Source organism: Hyposmocoma kahamanoa, unplaced genomic scaffold, assembly GCF_003589595.1.
Source record: "Hyposmocoma kahamanoa isolate Upper Pololo Valley unplaced genomic scaffold, ASM358959v1 62, whole genome shotgun sequence".
Classification (NCBI taxonomy): Eukaryota; Metazoa; Arthropoda; class Insecta; order Lepidoptera; family Cosmopterigidae; genus Hyposmocoma; species Hyposmocoma kahamanoa.
The window spans coordinates 24,066,711-24,079,333 of NW_020653850.1; positions in this window are offsets into that span (position 1 = coordinate 24,066,711).

The following is a 12,623-nucleotide window of genomic DNA, read 5'->3' on the forward strand; positions in this document are numbered from 1 at the left end:
CTTGACACATGAAAATGAATCCAGTTTCAGGTCACTGGCTTCTTATAATTCAGGTCAAGTGTCGGAAGGTCTCTTTTTGTTAGCATAAAGATCTCTTCCACCAATTCGAGATAGCTCACGACCGCTGAATTAAAAGATTACGGCATCTCTTGTTTTTAGATTTCATTTAAAGTTATAACTTTACTGAGGTTGTGGAGATGTAGTGACAAAAGCGGATGCTTAGATAGTTTGCACATGTATGAGGTGCGGCTGTAAAGTAATCTCTTATGACTATTAACAATTAAAAAATTATTGTTTGTTCCTTTTTTTCAAAATTAGCGACACTTTTTTGTTTTATTACCTACGTTCCGTTTTGCATGGACATGTTAGAAGAAGAATAATAATTGTAACTTTTCTCATAAGTTCATGGAATTACATCTATTTACCAAGTTTTATTGAATTCGGTTACCGGAAAGTGCGCGAAACCGGATTCAACCCCTAGTTTGCCACCCTTAGATATGGAATATTTTCTTCAAATTTAAATGGGTCTCCTACTGAGGTACCCTCTTTCCAGCAAAAAATAACCATTAAAATCGGTTTACAATTATTATCGCGTAACGTACATTCAAAAAAACTACAGTCGAATTGTCTTTGTTAACAGACTAACCTTGTCCAGACGGAACGATTTCAACGCGAATGGTCTCAGGTTGTATAGCGTTGTACGAAAACAAACCATTCTGTCCATTCAATTAATTAATTCATTGGTAGTTGGCAATGGAAATTGGCCATGACCATAGGCAGTGAGTTAAAACACAATGAATCCACTCGGGTTTTTACCCAAAGCAGCGGGGCTTAGTCCATTTCTATCCAAATCGTGAACGGAAACCGCGTATACGCGTAAAATAATGAAAGTATAAGGTATAATTCCATACATGTGAGAAGTTTCGATGTAGGAAATCTTTTTTAGACGTAAAAGAGGCAACTCTACCGCCTTGCAATCGTATGAACTCTTACTTACTACTAGGGATGCATTACAATTCGAAAATGTGAAAATCGATTCAAGTGTATAATGATGTACCTGACGATTTTTTCTACCGTTCAACGAAAGGCGAAATATGTGACTAAACAAATAATGTCATTACATTTGAATAAAACTCTATTTACAAATATTTAGTTGTAAATAGTTTTTACCCGATTTAAACCCGGCCATCTCTTGCCATAACTAAACTATCTATGGCCACTGGACCGGGTCAGTGACCTGTTTGTTTACTTTTTCTACATAATGGATTGAAACAGACTATCGCTACCCTGAGTTACAGTCAAAGTTCGTTGACATCACATCATCACAAGCTTGAAGTTACATACATCGGTTGTCATGTTTGTCTCATTTGATCCTTTACTGAAAGTATTGTCTTCGTTACGGTTGGCGGTTTGCGACAGATCGGTCTGGTTTGTGGTTAAACTCGTTGCCTGTTTACTAGGAATGATTTGTTTACAAACGTCATTTAGAGTAAAATTGTTTTTGTTTTGAAGTGGTATGTGTTTGTGGTAGAGATCGCATCGGTTTTGACATCTTTTCTTATATACGAATATTATGTAGGCAGCAAACAAGAATACGGCCCGCCTTACGGAAAGCGGTCTCCGTCACCTACGAACGCCTGCAACACCAGGGGCGTCACAAGTGCGTTGTCAAACTTTTAGGACCCTTCCCAAAGACCTTTTGGAGGACACCATGCAGCGTTCCTGTTGGAAAACCCCGACAGTGAGTTCATTCCACAACCTAATTGTACGTGGGAGAAAGCTTTTCTGAAACCGTACAGTGCGAGATCGACTCGGTTCCAGAGTGTCATCAAGTATATAACCAGAAATAAAGACGAAATAAGGCCCATATATTCCTGGTAACACATTAGCGATACAGCTCTTATAAATATCAACTCTCGTTTGCACTGAAATATAGACAGGCCAACTACTAACCTGTGTGTACGTCTCCGTATATTCCAAAAAATAGTCTGTATTTATTGTAATAAAGGTAATATCTCTAACAATGCCGTGCTGTTCTATTTGTTGGTGTGGGAAAAACAGCAAAACATCTAATTACGAAACAATCGGAATCACATTTCACATTTCGTCCATTATAGCAAAGCTCAAGTTAACTGATCGATTTGAAGTGAAACAATTGACGACACCCGTCAATTGTTTCGAATTCGGGCTAGCCAATCGGAGCGCACTTGTTACAGTAATTATATGGCAGAATAGTTTTCAAACAAATTAAATGACATTTCGTCTCTATTTCAGGTTATATACTCGATGGTGAGAATGGACTCCCTGCTGGTGTGCGTATAGTGAGCAGTCCAATAAATAAGATTAAAAAAAAATTAAAAGCACATACTCATAGGCCCGCACTAAGGAATCCCTGTGTCGTAGGTGGACACACATATATATAACACCGCAAATTACATCCAAACTCACGAGAGAAATAAATGTACCGTTGTTAATAATGAAAGAAATGTACGTAAGGGACCTCTGTGTAGCAGAGCAGTATGGTAACCGTTCAGCCACGGCGCAATTGTAATTAGGGTAAAACCGGGTTAAATGCCCCACTTTTTGAAAGAGCCTCCTAATTTAAAAATGATTAGTTTATCATGAGTAATTCCTATGGATATAACTAGTTTAATCTTTTACATTACATTAAGACACGATTTTATTGAGCTACCGTATACTGATTTTGAAGAAATTGACTTTTTATAAACCTATTTTTTTTTGAGGATAGATGCCTATCTATATGAATAGACGCCACACGATGAAAATACTAAGAAGGACAGATGCCCTTTAGAATAAAATAATAAAATCCATAATAAAATGTTTTATTTGTAATCTTTAATGTATTGTATATATATAATACACCTTTAATAATAAATATAGACGTGTTTAAAGGTACTACTTCACTTCGTATTTTTGTAACTGTCAAAACATTCTATACAAAAATGTTCGCTGTTTGAACTGAGAATAATTTGTCTTTTCGGTACTTTTACTCACTTTTAACTATTATCATTTACTTGTCTTTTTCACTAAAATAATGTATTTTTCTATTTTCTTTTCCTAACTTTCTTATTATGTTCTTTGCCCCTAATACCCTACCTAAACCTATACCGCGAAAAATCGAGGCAACTATCCTATTCGATATGGATAGATGCACATTTATTATTTAACTAAGCTATATACAAAAGAGCCATTAATGACACTTAGGTGCGCAGTTAATGAACCAGAGTATAGTTGTAATAAAAATAAACGGAATTTATTATAACTCACAAAATTATGTGACAGTAAATTTTGAACCGTTTGTCGTGTTCGTCGCGGAGATAAACGCATGCACAACCCAAACGCGTCTATTCCAGACGAAGCCCTGCAGGAACTTTGATGAGTGGTGTCTATATACTCCTTATTTAAACTAATTATTCTTTGATGCGATTTGGGGAAAACGAGGCAATCATCTATACCGGTTTTACCCCATAACAAACTAGTGGCGTAATTTCTCAAAGTAATAGAATATGGCGGTAATAAAACATCGTGATATTCAATAAACCTCATTTCACAATTATTAAAACTACATCTCTAGTCAGCTGCTAGTAGCTGCACAAGTGTGTGAAGCAGTTGCTGAGTGAAGAAAAACCTTTCATAGATTTCTCACAGATGGCGCTACGGCAAAAACTCGTTCGAATCGTTTTTAGAACTAATGGAGTCATTTCACAAAAATAATTTAACATCATGCTAGTATAACATCGTGATATTCAATAAAGTTAATATTGCGGTTGTTTACATTTACTTTAAATTTTTATTGAATTGATATTCAATTATTTTTTATGTGAAATTACTCCACTAGTTTGTTATAATTATTAATACAAACATCGAATGCTCTGAAAAAATTTACATTTGCTTCTTAGAGCATTAGAACTCCTTGTGAAAGAGTTCGTCCAGGGAAGTACTGCCACGTTACCTATTTCTGCCGCCAAGCAGTAATGTGACCATTGCTGTGTTCCGGTTTAGAAGCGTAAGGGTGCTGGTGAAATTACAGGCACATGGTACTTGTCAACATATGTTTCAGGGCGACAGACGCAGTGGCAATGCCCCTCAGATCTTTGTGATTTAAAACTCTGAGTGGCGTATTCGTCCCGTCATTTGGTATTACAAAAAATATAATCTCAGTAGAGTGTACTAAAAAAACCGACCTCAAAAGTACGTGGAATTACGTCTATTTGCTTTATTTATATTACTGAAATATCTGTATAGTTCGCCACTATACAGGACTTGACACTGGAGATAATAAAAAATCGGTTCTCACTACTCTAAGTATATCGAGAGAAAAACGCCTTGAATTGGAGGAATAAGAAAATCAACCATTAAAGTAATTGCTCCTAAATTAAAGTTAGGCGCTATTTATAAAAATGAACCTTCATGCATGAACAGCCACCCTTCGAGGTGGTTGATTTTCTTCAAAATGAAATGGAACCACTATGGAAGTACCCCCTTTCCAACAAAAAAAGAATCATGAAAATCGGTTCACAAATACCGGAGTTATCGCGTAACATACATACAAAAAAAAGAACATACAGTGGAATTGAGAACCTCCTCCTTTTTTGAAGTCGGTTAAAAATATTATCACTTAGACCTTTCTTACCACGATAAGAGTCTTTTTATTTTTCCAATATTTCGGAAAGATACAATAACAAAAACACGCTCCATAGTCACGGGTTGACTGGCCAGCGGTAGATACTATTATGTCTGATCTTAAAACTATTATCTGCCGTAATAACTACGAACGAATAACCACGAAAACTTTGAAATCTATATTTCAACATTATTTTCGGAAAAGTATGAATCGACCCAATTGTAAACCCTCTTATTTATCACGAAACTTAGATTAATTACCTGTCACATAATGTTGCGGTAAACATTACATATACGACAAAGTTTGACAAGTTCGGTGGCCTAATTTGCACTATGAATAGTGAATGAGAAGATAGCGAACCTTCTTATCCCGGAACGACCAAATTGGGAAATTAACTTTTCTATAATCTCAGTACAGAGTTACTAAAAAACCGACTTCATTCCCTAGTTCGCCACTATACGGAACTTGAGACAGCAGATAATAAAAATCCGTTCTCACCACTCAAAGTATATTGAGAGAGAAAAACGGCTTGAATTGGAGAATAGCAAAATCAACCATTAAAGTAATTGCTCCTTATCAAATAATATCTAACTCCTTTTAAAAGAGGCGTGTAGATCACCATCAGGTGCACGACTTGTTCGCCGCTGCACTAAATATTATAAAACAAAAAGTAATTCTGTTTTTTGTGCCTTGTGCGTATTAAAAAGTTCACATGGAGGTTACGAGGTTTACGAATTTAGCAGACGATATTTGAACTGTGATCCCCACACCAGGCTAAGCCTGTCTCGTGGACAACTAACACTTTTGAGTACTGTGTCTTGTTACCGACTGGGCCTTATATACCTCACCTATCTTATTGCGGGTTATTCGTCGTAAACTTTACCGGTCGTGTCATTATATATCCGCTCACGCGATGCGCTCCTCCTACTGCAAAATGGCGGCTATTTGGTTTCGCAAATTAGAAAAGCATTCCGTTTAAATACAAGTTTATATAAATAAAAATTATTATTCTGCATTGCTAAATAAATACCCTCCGTACTACCAACAAAAACATCTCAAATAAAATGCAGTAATACACCGCAAATCCTGCACGTAAAAAGCACTAATGAAATTTTTTGTGTACTTGGATAAATATGATAATATTCCGTTTGAGTGGTTCTAACGTTTACCATGAAATGACTCCTTAAAGTATAGTTTATAAACATTTATATCCAGGGTAAACGTAAAAAACGCCACTTACGGTTTGTTTGCAATAAATAAACACCGAAATCACCAGCCCGAATAATAACACACATGATTGCCGTGACGTATTTTTGAAGTTGTTTATTTTTTTTAAATGACAGACCCAGGCTTTAAAAACTTTATGGTTTGCTAGAGTAGTTACCGAAGTAGCAATTAATATTAGTTTTTTTACCTGTTATAACTTCGATATCCGTTAAATCGGTAAAAAATCATTACCAGCACCTCTAGGTGTGGTACGCGTCTATGGCTGCATGTATCGCATGAGCGGTTATATCCAGCGAGATTGACGACGTCGGTGACCTAACGGTTTAACAATGGGCGCTTGATGTGAAAGAAACTTGTGTAAGAAATAAACTTTTCTCAATTGGTATTTTGAGTAGGGCTGGGGGTATATTTCGTTACTCGTATACTCAAAGTGCAGTGAATTCCCTAATTCGAGGCCAGATAATTGATGAAATAACATTAATTTTTTCCCTTATTTATTAATTAACATTTCCCATAAACTTTAACCGCACATTAATTAAATTAAGCGGTACTCCATTAGCCTTTCCCTCGCGTGATGGTGTGATGTATTTCAATGTATATTTAATTGGAACATAATTATGCTTTAGAAGAAATAATTTCTCGAGCTTTTACCAGCTGTAAAAAGGCGGCAAGAGCTTAAAACAAATTGGATTGCGCAATAAACGGAGCTGCAATTACGAATAATGGTGGCAACGCGAGCGCTGCGTTGCGTGATTTCGTTGTTATAAATAAACGATGCTTTTTTACGATGCACATTAATAAAAAACTTGAGTCAAAGTCGAAGAGTCATTTATTCCATGGGTAAAAAAAATTATACTTGAAAACGTCATTTTCTAAAGCTACTGCTCGTTCACTGTTCTGACTCACTGAAAAGAATGACCAAGACACTCTAGTAATTGCTCTTCTTAAATAAACTTAAATGCTATGGTATACACTTTGAATCAAATTTGTCTGGAATCTAGACCCATAACGTCTTTGCATACATCTTTTTCACCTCACTAACTCGGAAAGGCTTTCCTTCTCGTTAGAAATATGCGCGCAAAAGCGTTTCTTGCATGCTAGCGTGGAAAAGGTTTTTGAAATTCAAACTTAACGATGGATTATGGTGCACCTAACTTTTTCTTTCGACGAAAAAAGATGACACGTTCAGCTGCGTGATTCGTCGTTACTTATTTATGTAATATAAATCCGTTGTTAATTGTGTTCTTATTATTGTTGACATTAAATCGACAATGATAACTGATTGTGTTCATCAAATTATTTTAATTCGTCGAATAATTAAAATAATTTCAATAATCGCTTAATCTCAAACTTAAATAGAAATTGATGAGGTGTAAATTCAGAACGCATCCGAAGATAAACTTTTTCTATAATTAAAAAATTGATTGATTGAACAGATCCTTGCAAAAGAAGTCCGTTATCTACACAGGATGCTGCGAGAGGCCATTGAAATTAAAAAACATCCTAATTCTAATTTCAACAGGGAAGATGGTTTCTCCGTACCACCAGTTTGGGATCCAGTATTTCCTCTAATGAAAAATCCCAAACAGACATAAGACTGCAGTACTAATTAATATGTTTTAGTTTATTCTAATTTCTATTAATAATTAATAATAAATTAAACTTAATAAAAATTCATTCAATAAAATAATTTGTAAAACTTAATGTAGCGTAAATTGGAATGTTTTCTTTGTAAAATTAAAAATAAGGTATTTAATTAATAACTAATGTAATTATAGTGAAAGAAATAAGGTTTGCATCAATATTAGATATAACTGGTTGAAGACTGTACCACCTCAGTCAACCGTGACCATGGGACCTGTAAAGGGTCCGAAACGTCGGTTTGTTAGAAAAAACAAAAATACGCGATTTAAATCCGGAAAAATAGTTTCATTTCCTATGTGTAACAATCGCGAAAACCTAAGAACTCGATAAAAAATTGATGTTTTATTTTATTCAACTATTTTTTTTCATCTACCGTTTTCCTCGCTATAGTGAGGTGAAAAGTTGTGTGTTTCGCTCGGCAGCAAAGTTGTTTCGTGCCTTGAGACCCTCGCTACGCTCAGGATTCTATACAAGTACCCGCGTCAAACAACAACTTGGCAGCCTAGCATAATAAATAACTATTAATGTAAGTTTAAATTAGGAAATTATAATTTTAATATATATGCTCCGGAATCTTATAGTAAACAACATATACAATTCCCTATAAAAGAATCGTTTACCTTTCTTAAATAAAATCGCGGTACCCTGAACTTAGAACTAATCTAAGTTTAACATTACGGAGATCTTATTTCTTAATAAAATATGTGTATTTTTACTGGCCTACAAAATATTTGAGTAAATGTACTGTGATGTCACAGTCATGATACCAGTCTCCTTAAACTTTTCTCTGAGAGAAACCCGAGAGCCTAGACGGTACACAGAACGAGTCGTTCGTTCTTTCAACTCAAAGATAGGGTTTGTAAATCTGTGAGTGCTATTGAGCATGTGACATTTTGCTTATACATCCAATTAGTGCATATTGGCTTAAATCTTGAAAGCCATAGTAAAGTCGAGGTGTGAAAGATTATTAAAATAGATAAAACTTAAATTAGAATTTAAAAACCCTCCACGTCAACAGTGTATTACAAAAATTCGATAAAGTCACTATCCCAAACACGATCGTTCTACTATAATTGTTAATTATGATTGTATGTTAGATTTATATATAATGTTATGCACGTAAGTAATGGTTTTAAGTATTATTTATTTCCCACTGAAAATGTAAACGCAGTAGAGCTCCTAGTGAAAGAGTACGTCAAGGGAATTACTGCCACCTCACCTATTTCTGTCGCCAAGCGTTCCGGTTTGAAAGGGTAAGGGTGCTGGTGAAATTACATAAGGCATATGGGACTTGTCAACTTGTAACGACGTGACCTCCTTCCATCGTGTGCCCACCTTTTTATCACCTTTTCTCTGGTGCCTGGCTACTTGTTTTCTATTTTGAATCGTTGTTTAATTTCCTTGCCTCGCCATTCTCATTTTGTTTCGTGCCGTTGTCACTCCCTGCTCAATCGTTGTAACGAGCAGTGCTGCTCTAATTTTTAATTGCGTCTAATCTAAATCATGTGCTAATTTTAATGCTAATCTAACCACTAGGTTAGAATACTTCATAACTACCTCCGCGGCCGAACGAGTGGGACGGGTGGGTTTGGGTGTGATTTGTGGTTGTCTATATATGTGTCCATGGCACTCGCGACACAGGGTTTCTCTAGTGCGGGGCTATGTTGACTGCGTGCGTTATTATTAAAAAAAAATTCGGCCCTTTCGTCGGGGTAAGTCTGTCTCACGTTTTTAGTATTTAAATATGGAGTGTTTTGTAGCGCTGTACCTGTTATTTATGTTCCTTTTCTTATTATAGCCTTTTCCTTTTGACTTAACTATAGAATAAATTTTTGTATCCTATTTTATTTACACATTATCGGTTTACAACCTTTTCACACTTATGTTTCAGTGTGACAGGCGCACTGACAGTGCCTCCGATCTTTGCGATTTAAAGCTCTGAGTCGCATTGCAACTGTTATGAATAGGCGTGTCGCTTACCACCAGGCGCACGACTTGGTCGTCCCGACACTTGGTATTATAAAAGAAATACCATCTACATAGTATGTTTTACAATGTTACTGACGTCGCAATATGCTTGCCTAAATATTAGGCTAAGAAATTAAATGGCTAAAGCTAACGCCAAGAAGAAGCAAAACTTGTCTATCACAACAAAGTCCTAAAGTCTCGTCGAAGCATTCATGTAAATTAAAACGTCAATACGTATATAACAATACGGTTTTCTAAAGTTCAAACTTCGTAGCTATTCGGGTTTCACGAAAGTTGACGATTTGTAACCTATATATTGTTTTGATATTACCATTTTCGCTTTCATGAGTTCGTTACACTGAAACTAACAGGTTTTTCATGTTTTTTTCTCAAACAAGAACACACAAAGAGCCTGACTTTGGCCACAGTCCCCGAAATTGTGTTACATTTTTAAACATTTGACCGTTACATATTATAGTCGAAGACGATGAAATCCAACATCATGGTTTTCCCGGGTCGAGGTCTCACAGTTCCTCCTTGTGTAGCAAGCAGTCCGATGCCGATATGCAATGAGAGTAGGTTCCTTGGCTTCGATCTGGACTCGAACCTTAACTGGAAGTGCCATGTTGACAGACTGTGTGATAGACTGAGTGGTGCAGTCTTTGCGTTGCGGAAACTGAAAGTGCTCATTTCTGATTCTGCATTAAGACAGGTCTGTTTTGCACACTTCCACTCGCTGATGTCGTACGGTTCACTCATATGGGGTAACTCCACGAATGCCAATAGAGTCATGCTAATGCAAAAACGTGCCGTAGGCGTATTGGTTGTAAAACACAGACATTCCTGCAGAAATCTCTTTGTAGCGCAATGCATAATGACGCACTACTCACTCTACATATGCGAAATTATAAGGTACGTTAGAAATAATCTTTCTTCATTTGGTACTGTAAATGTTTCTGGCATCCCACTTCGCCGTACCGGTCATTTGAGAACAGTCCCCCGACGCATGGCCCTTGCAGAGAAAAACCCGCGTGTCATCGGACCTCCTTACTATGAGCGTTAACCCGCTACTCTCAGTCTTGAACCGTCTGACGAAACATTTTAGGTGCCGTCTGAAAGTCCTTCTCTTGAAAAATCCTTTATACTCTGTAAATGAATTTATGGACTAAAAATTGTAACGAATCGAGTATATTCTATTTTTATTCTAATTTTTACCGTATTAACATACTCTTGTATAATTGTTATCAACTTATGACGATCGAGGATCGTGGATAATGATATTTGATATGTAATTTAATGACAACAATATTATATAATGAATTGTTAATTTTCTATTTATTGTGTATTTTCTTATAATTTTCATTTTTGTCTGACGATCTCAATATAATTTCTTATACTTTGACATGTAGTGCAATTTATACTGAAATGTTGTATTTGAGAAATAAATTAATCTCAAATAATTAAGGAAAACTGCCGCTCAGCCAAGTTGTTTGCTCGTTTTTTTGTCGTTTTTTGGTTCTTGTTTTAATTTTGTTTAAAAAAACTGTCTATTGTTTTACAAAAAATGAATAATTCATGTTTCAAAAATATTCCAGTATTTTCAAAAAAAGAACACAAAGTTGGTCGGAACATGGTTGGTTGGAACATGCAGGCTGGTACAGAGTTTCCTGAAAACATTTCCGTATATTGCTCTGAGTTTTAAATCTATGCACATCATCTATATCAGCCGGAAGACGTCCACTGCTGAACATAGTCCCACAAAGATTGCCAGACTAGCTGGTCGGACGCAACGTGCATTTATCGGTTACACGCCGCCCTTACCAGATCATCCGTCCATCTAGTAGAGGGCCGGCCCACTTGTGACGATGTGACCCTTTACATCGTCATTCCACCTTTTTATCGCCTTTTTTCCGGTTCCTGGCCATTCGTTTTTAAATTTTGAATCGTTCTTTAATAATTTCTTTGCCTTGCCATTTTGATTTTGTTTCGTTCGTCACTTCCTGCCCGATCGCGGCAGCGAACACGCAATTATTAATTTTTAGAACCGTCTACCAGTTACCAAAAATCTCTTGTGCGATAAACATATTTATATATATTTATAAAACTGGATTTATGACCACTTTTTCTTTACCCTTTTGAATTTTGAACTTTAAACTTATTAAGCAAGATGTATGGAGCCACATTACACCCTACAGAACATTCCAAGCGATACCAGCAGCGGTACACGCTTTCACACTGAACGCCATTCGGTTCGTGGTCTCCATTCGATAACCTTTCTGCCCCATGGGCCGTCATACTGGCTTACTTTTTATTAAATACGTATAAAAAACCGTTCTCGACCTAGGTTTCTCAAAGTCTTTTTTGTCGCCTGTTTTCGAATAAAATTGGAGTTCCTCCTTTGGTCAACAAGAAGGTCCGGAGCACTCCATTCTTATGTAGTTGATATTCCACCTATTCGCACTAAGCGCTTTGCTTCCTCCTTTCTGATGCGTACGGCAAAGGAATGGAATGCTCTGCTGATGATACAGATGCGTATTTCCCGAAAAGTACAATTTGGGGCTATTCAAGGCTAGAGTGAATAGGCATTTTTTAGGCAAACGCGTCCCATCTACGATCACATCGTCGCTTCACATCAGGTGAGATTGTGGCCAAGCGTGTGTCTATTGTATATAAAAAAACACATATCATGAACCCTCTATGATGTGTTCAAAAACCGCAAATTACGACCAGCATAAAGAAAAACTGTTTTGTTAGAATAAATTTCTTATCTGTGAAAACGTTATTATTGTTTAATAATAAGATCAAATTCGATTTTATTATTACATTCAAATTTCGAACATCTCTGAAAAACAAAACAATTTGATTGGACCTCAACCCTAATATCAGTCGAGATGAAGTTTTATTCGAAATAAAATGTCAATAGCAAACAATTTTGACAATTTCACACGTTACTTGATATCGAACGATATGATAGTTGGAGCTGATTCTAGTTTGTCTATGAATTAAAAATAAAAACTACGGTTGTGTGACATGGGTGAGAAAAGTTTTTATTTGCCGCCATTACGCCAGTCGTAACATGCAGTTCCTAAACACATCTTAGAGTTTATAATACATATGTGTGTAGACAAAGCAATGTATG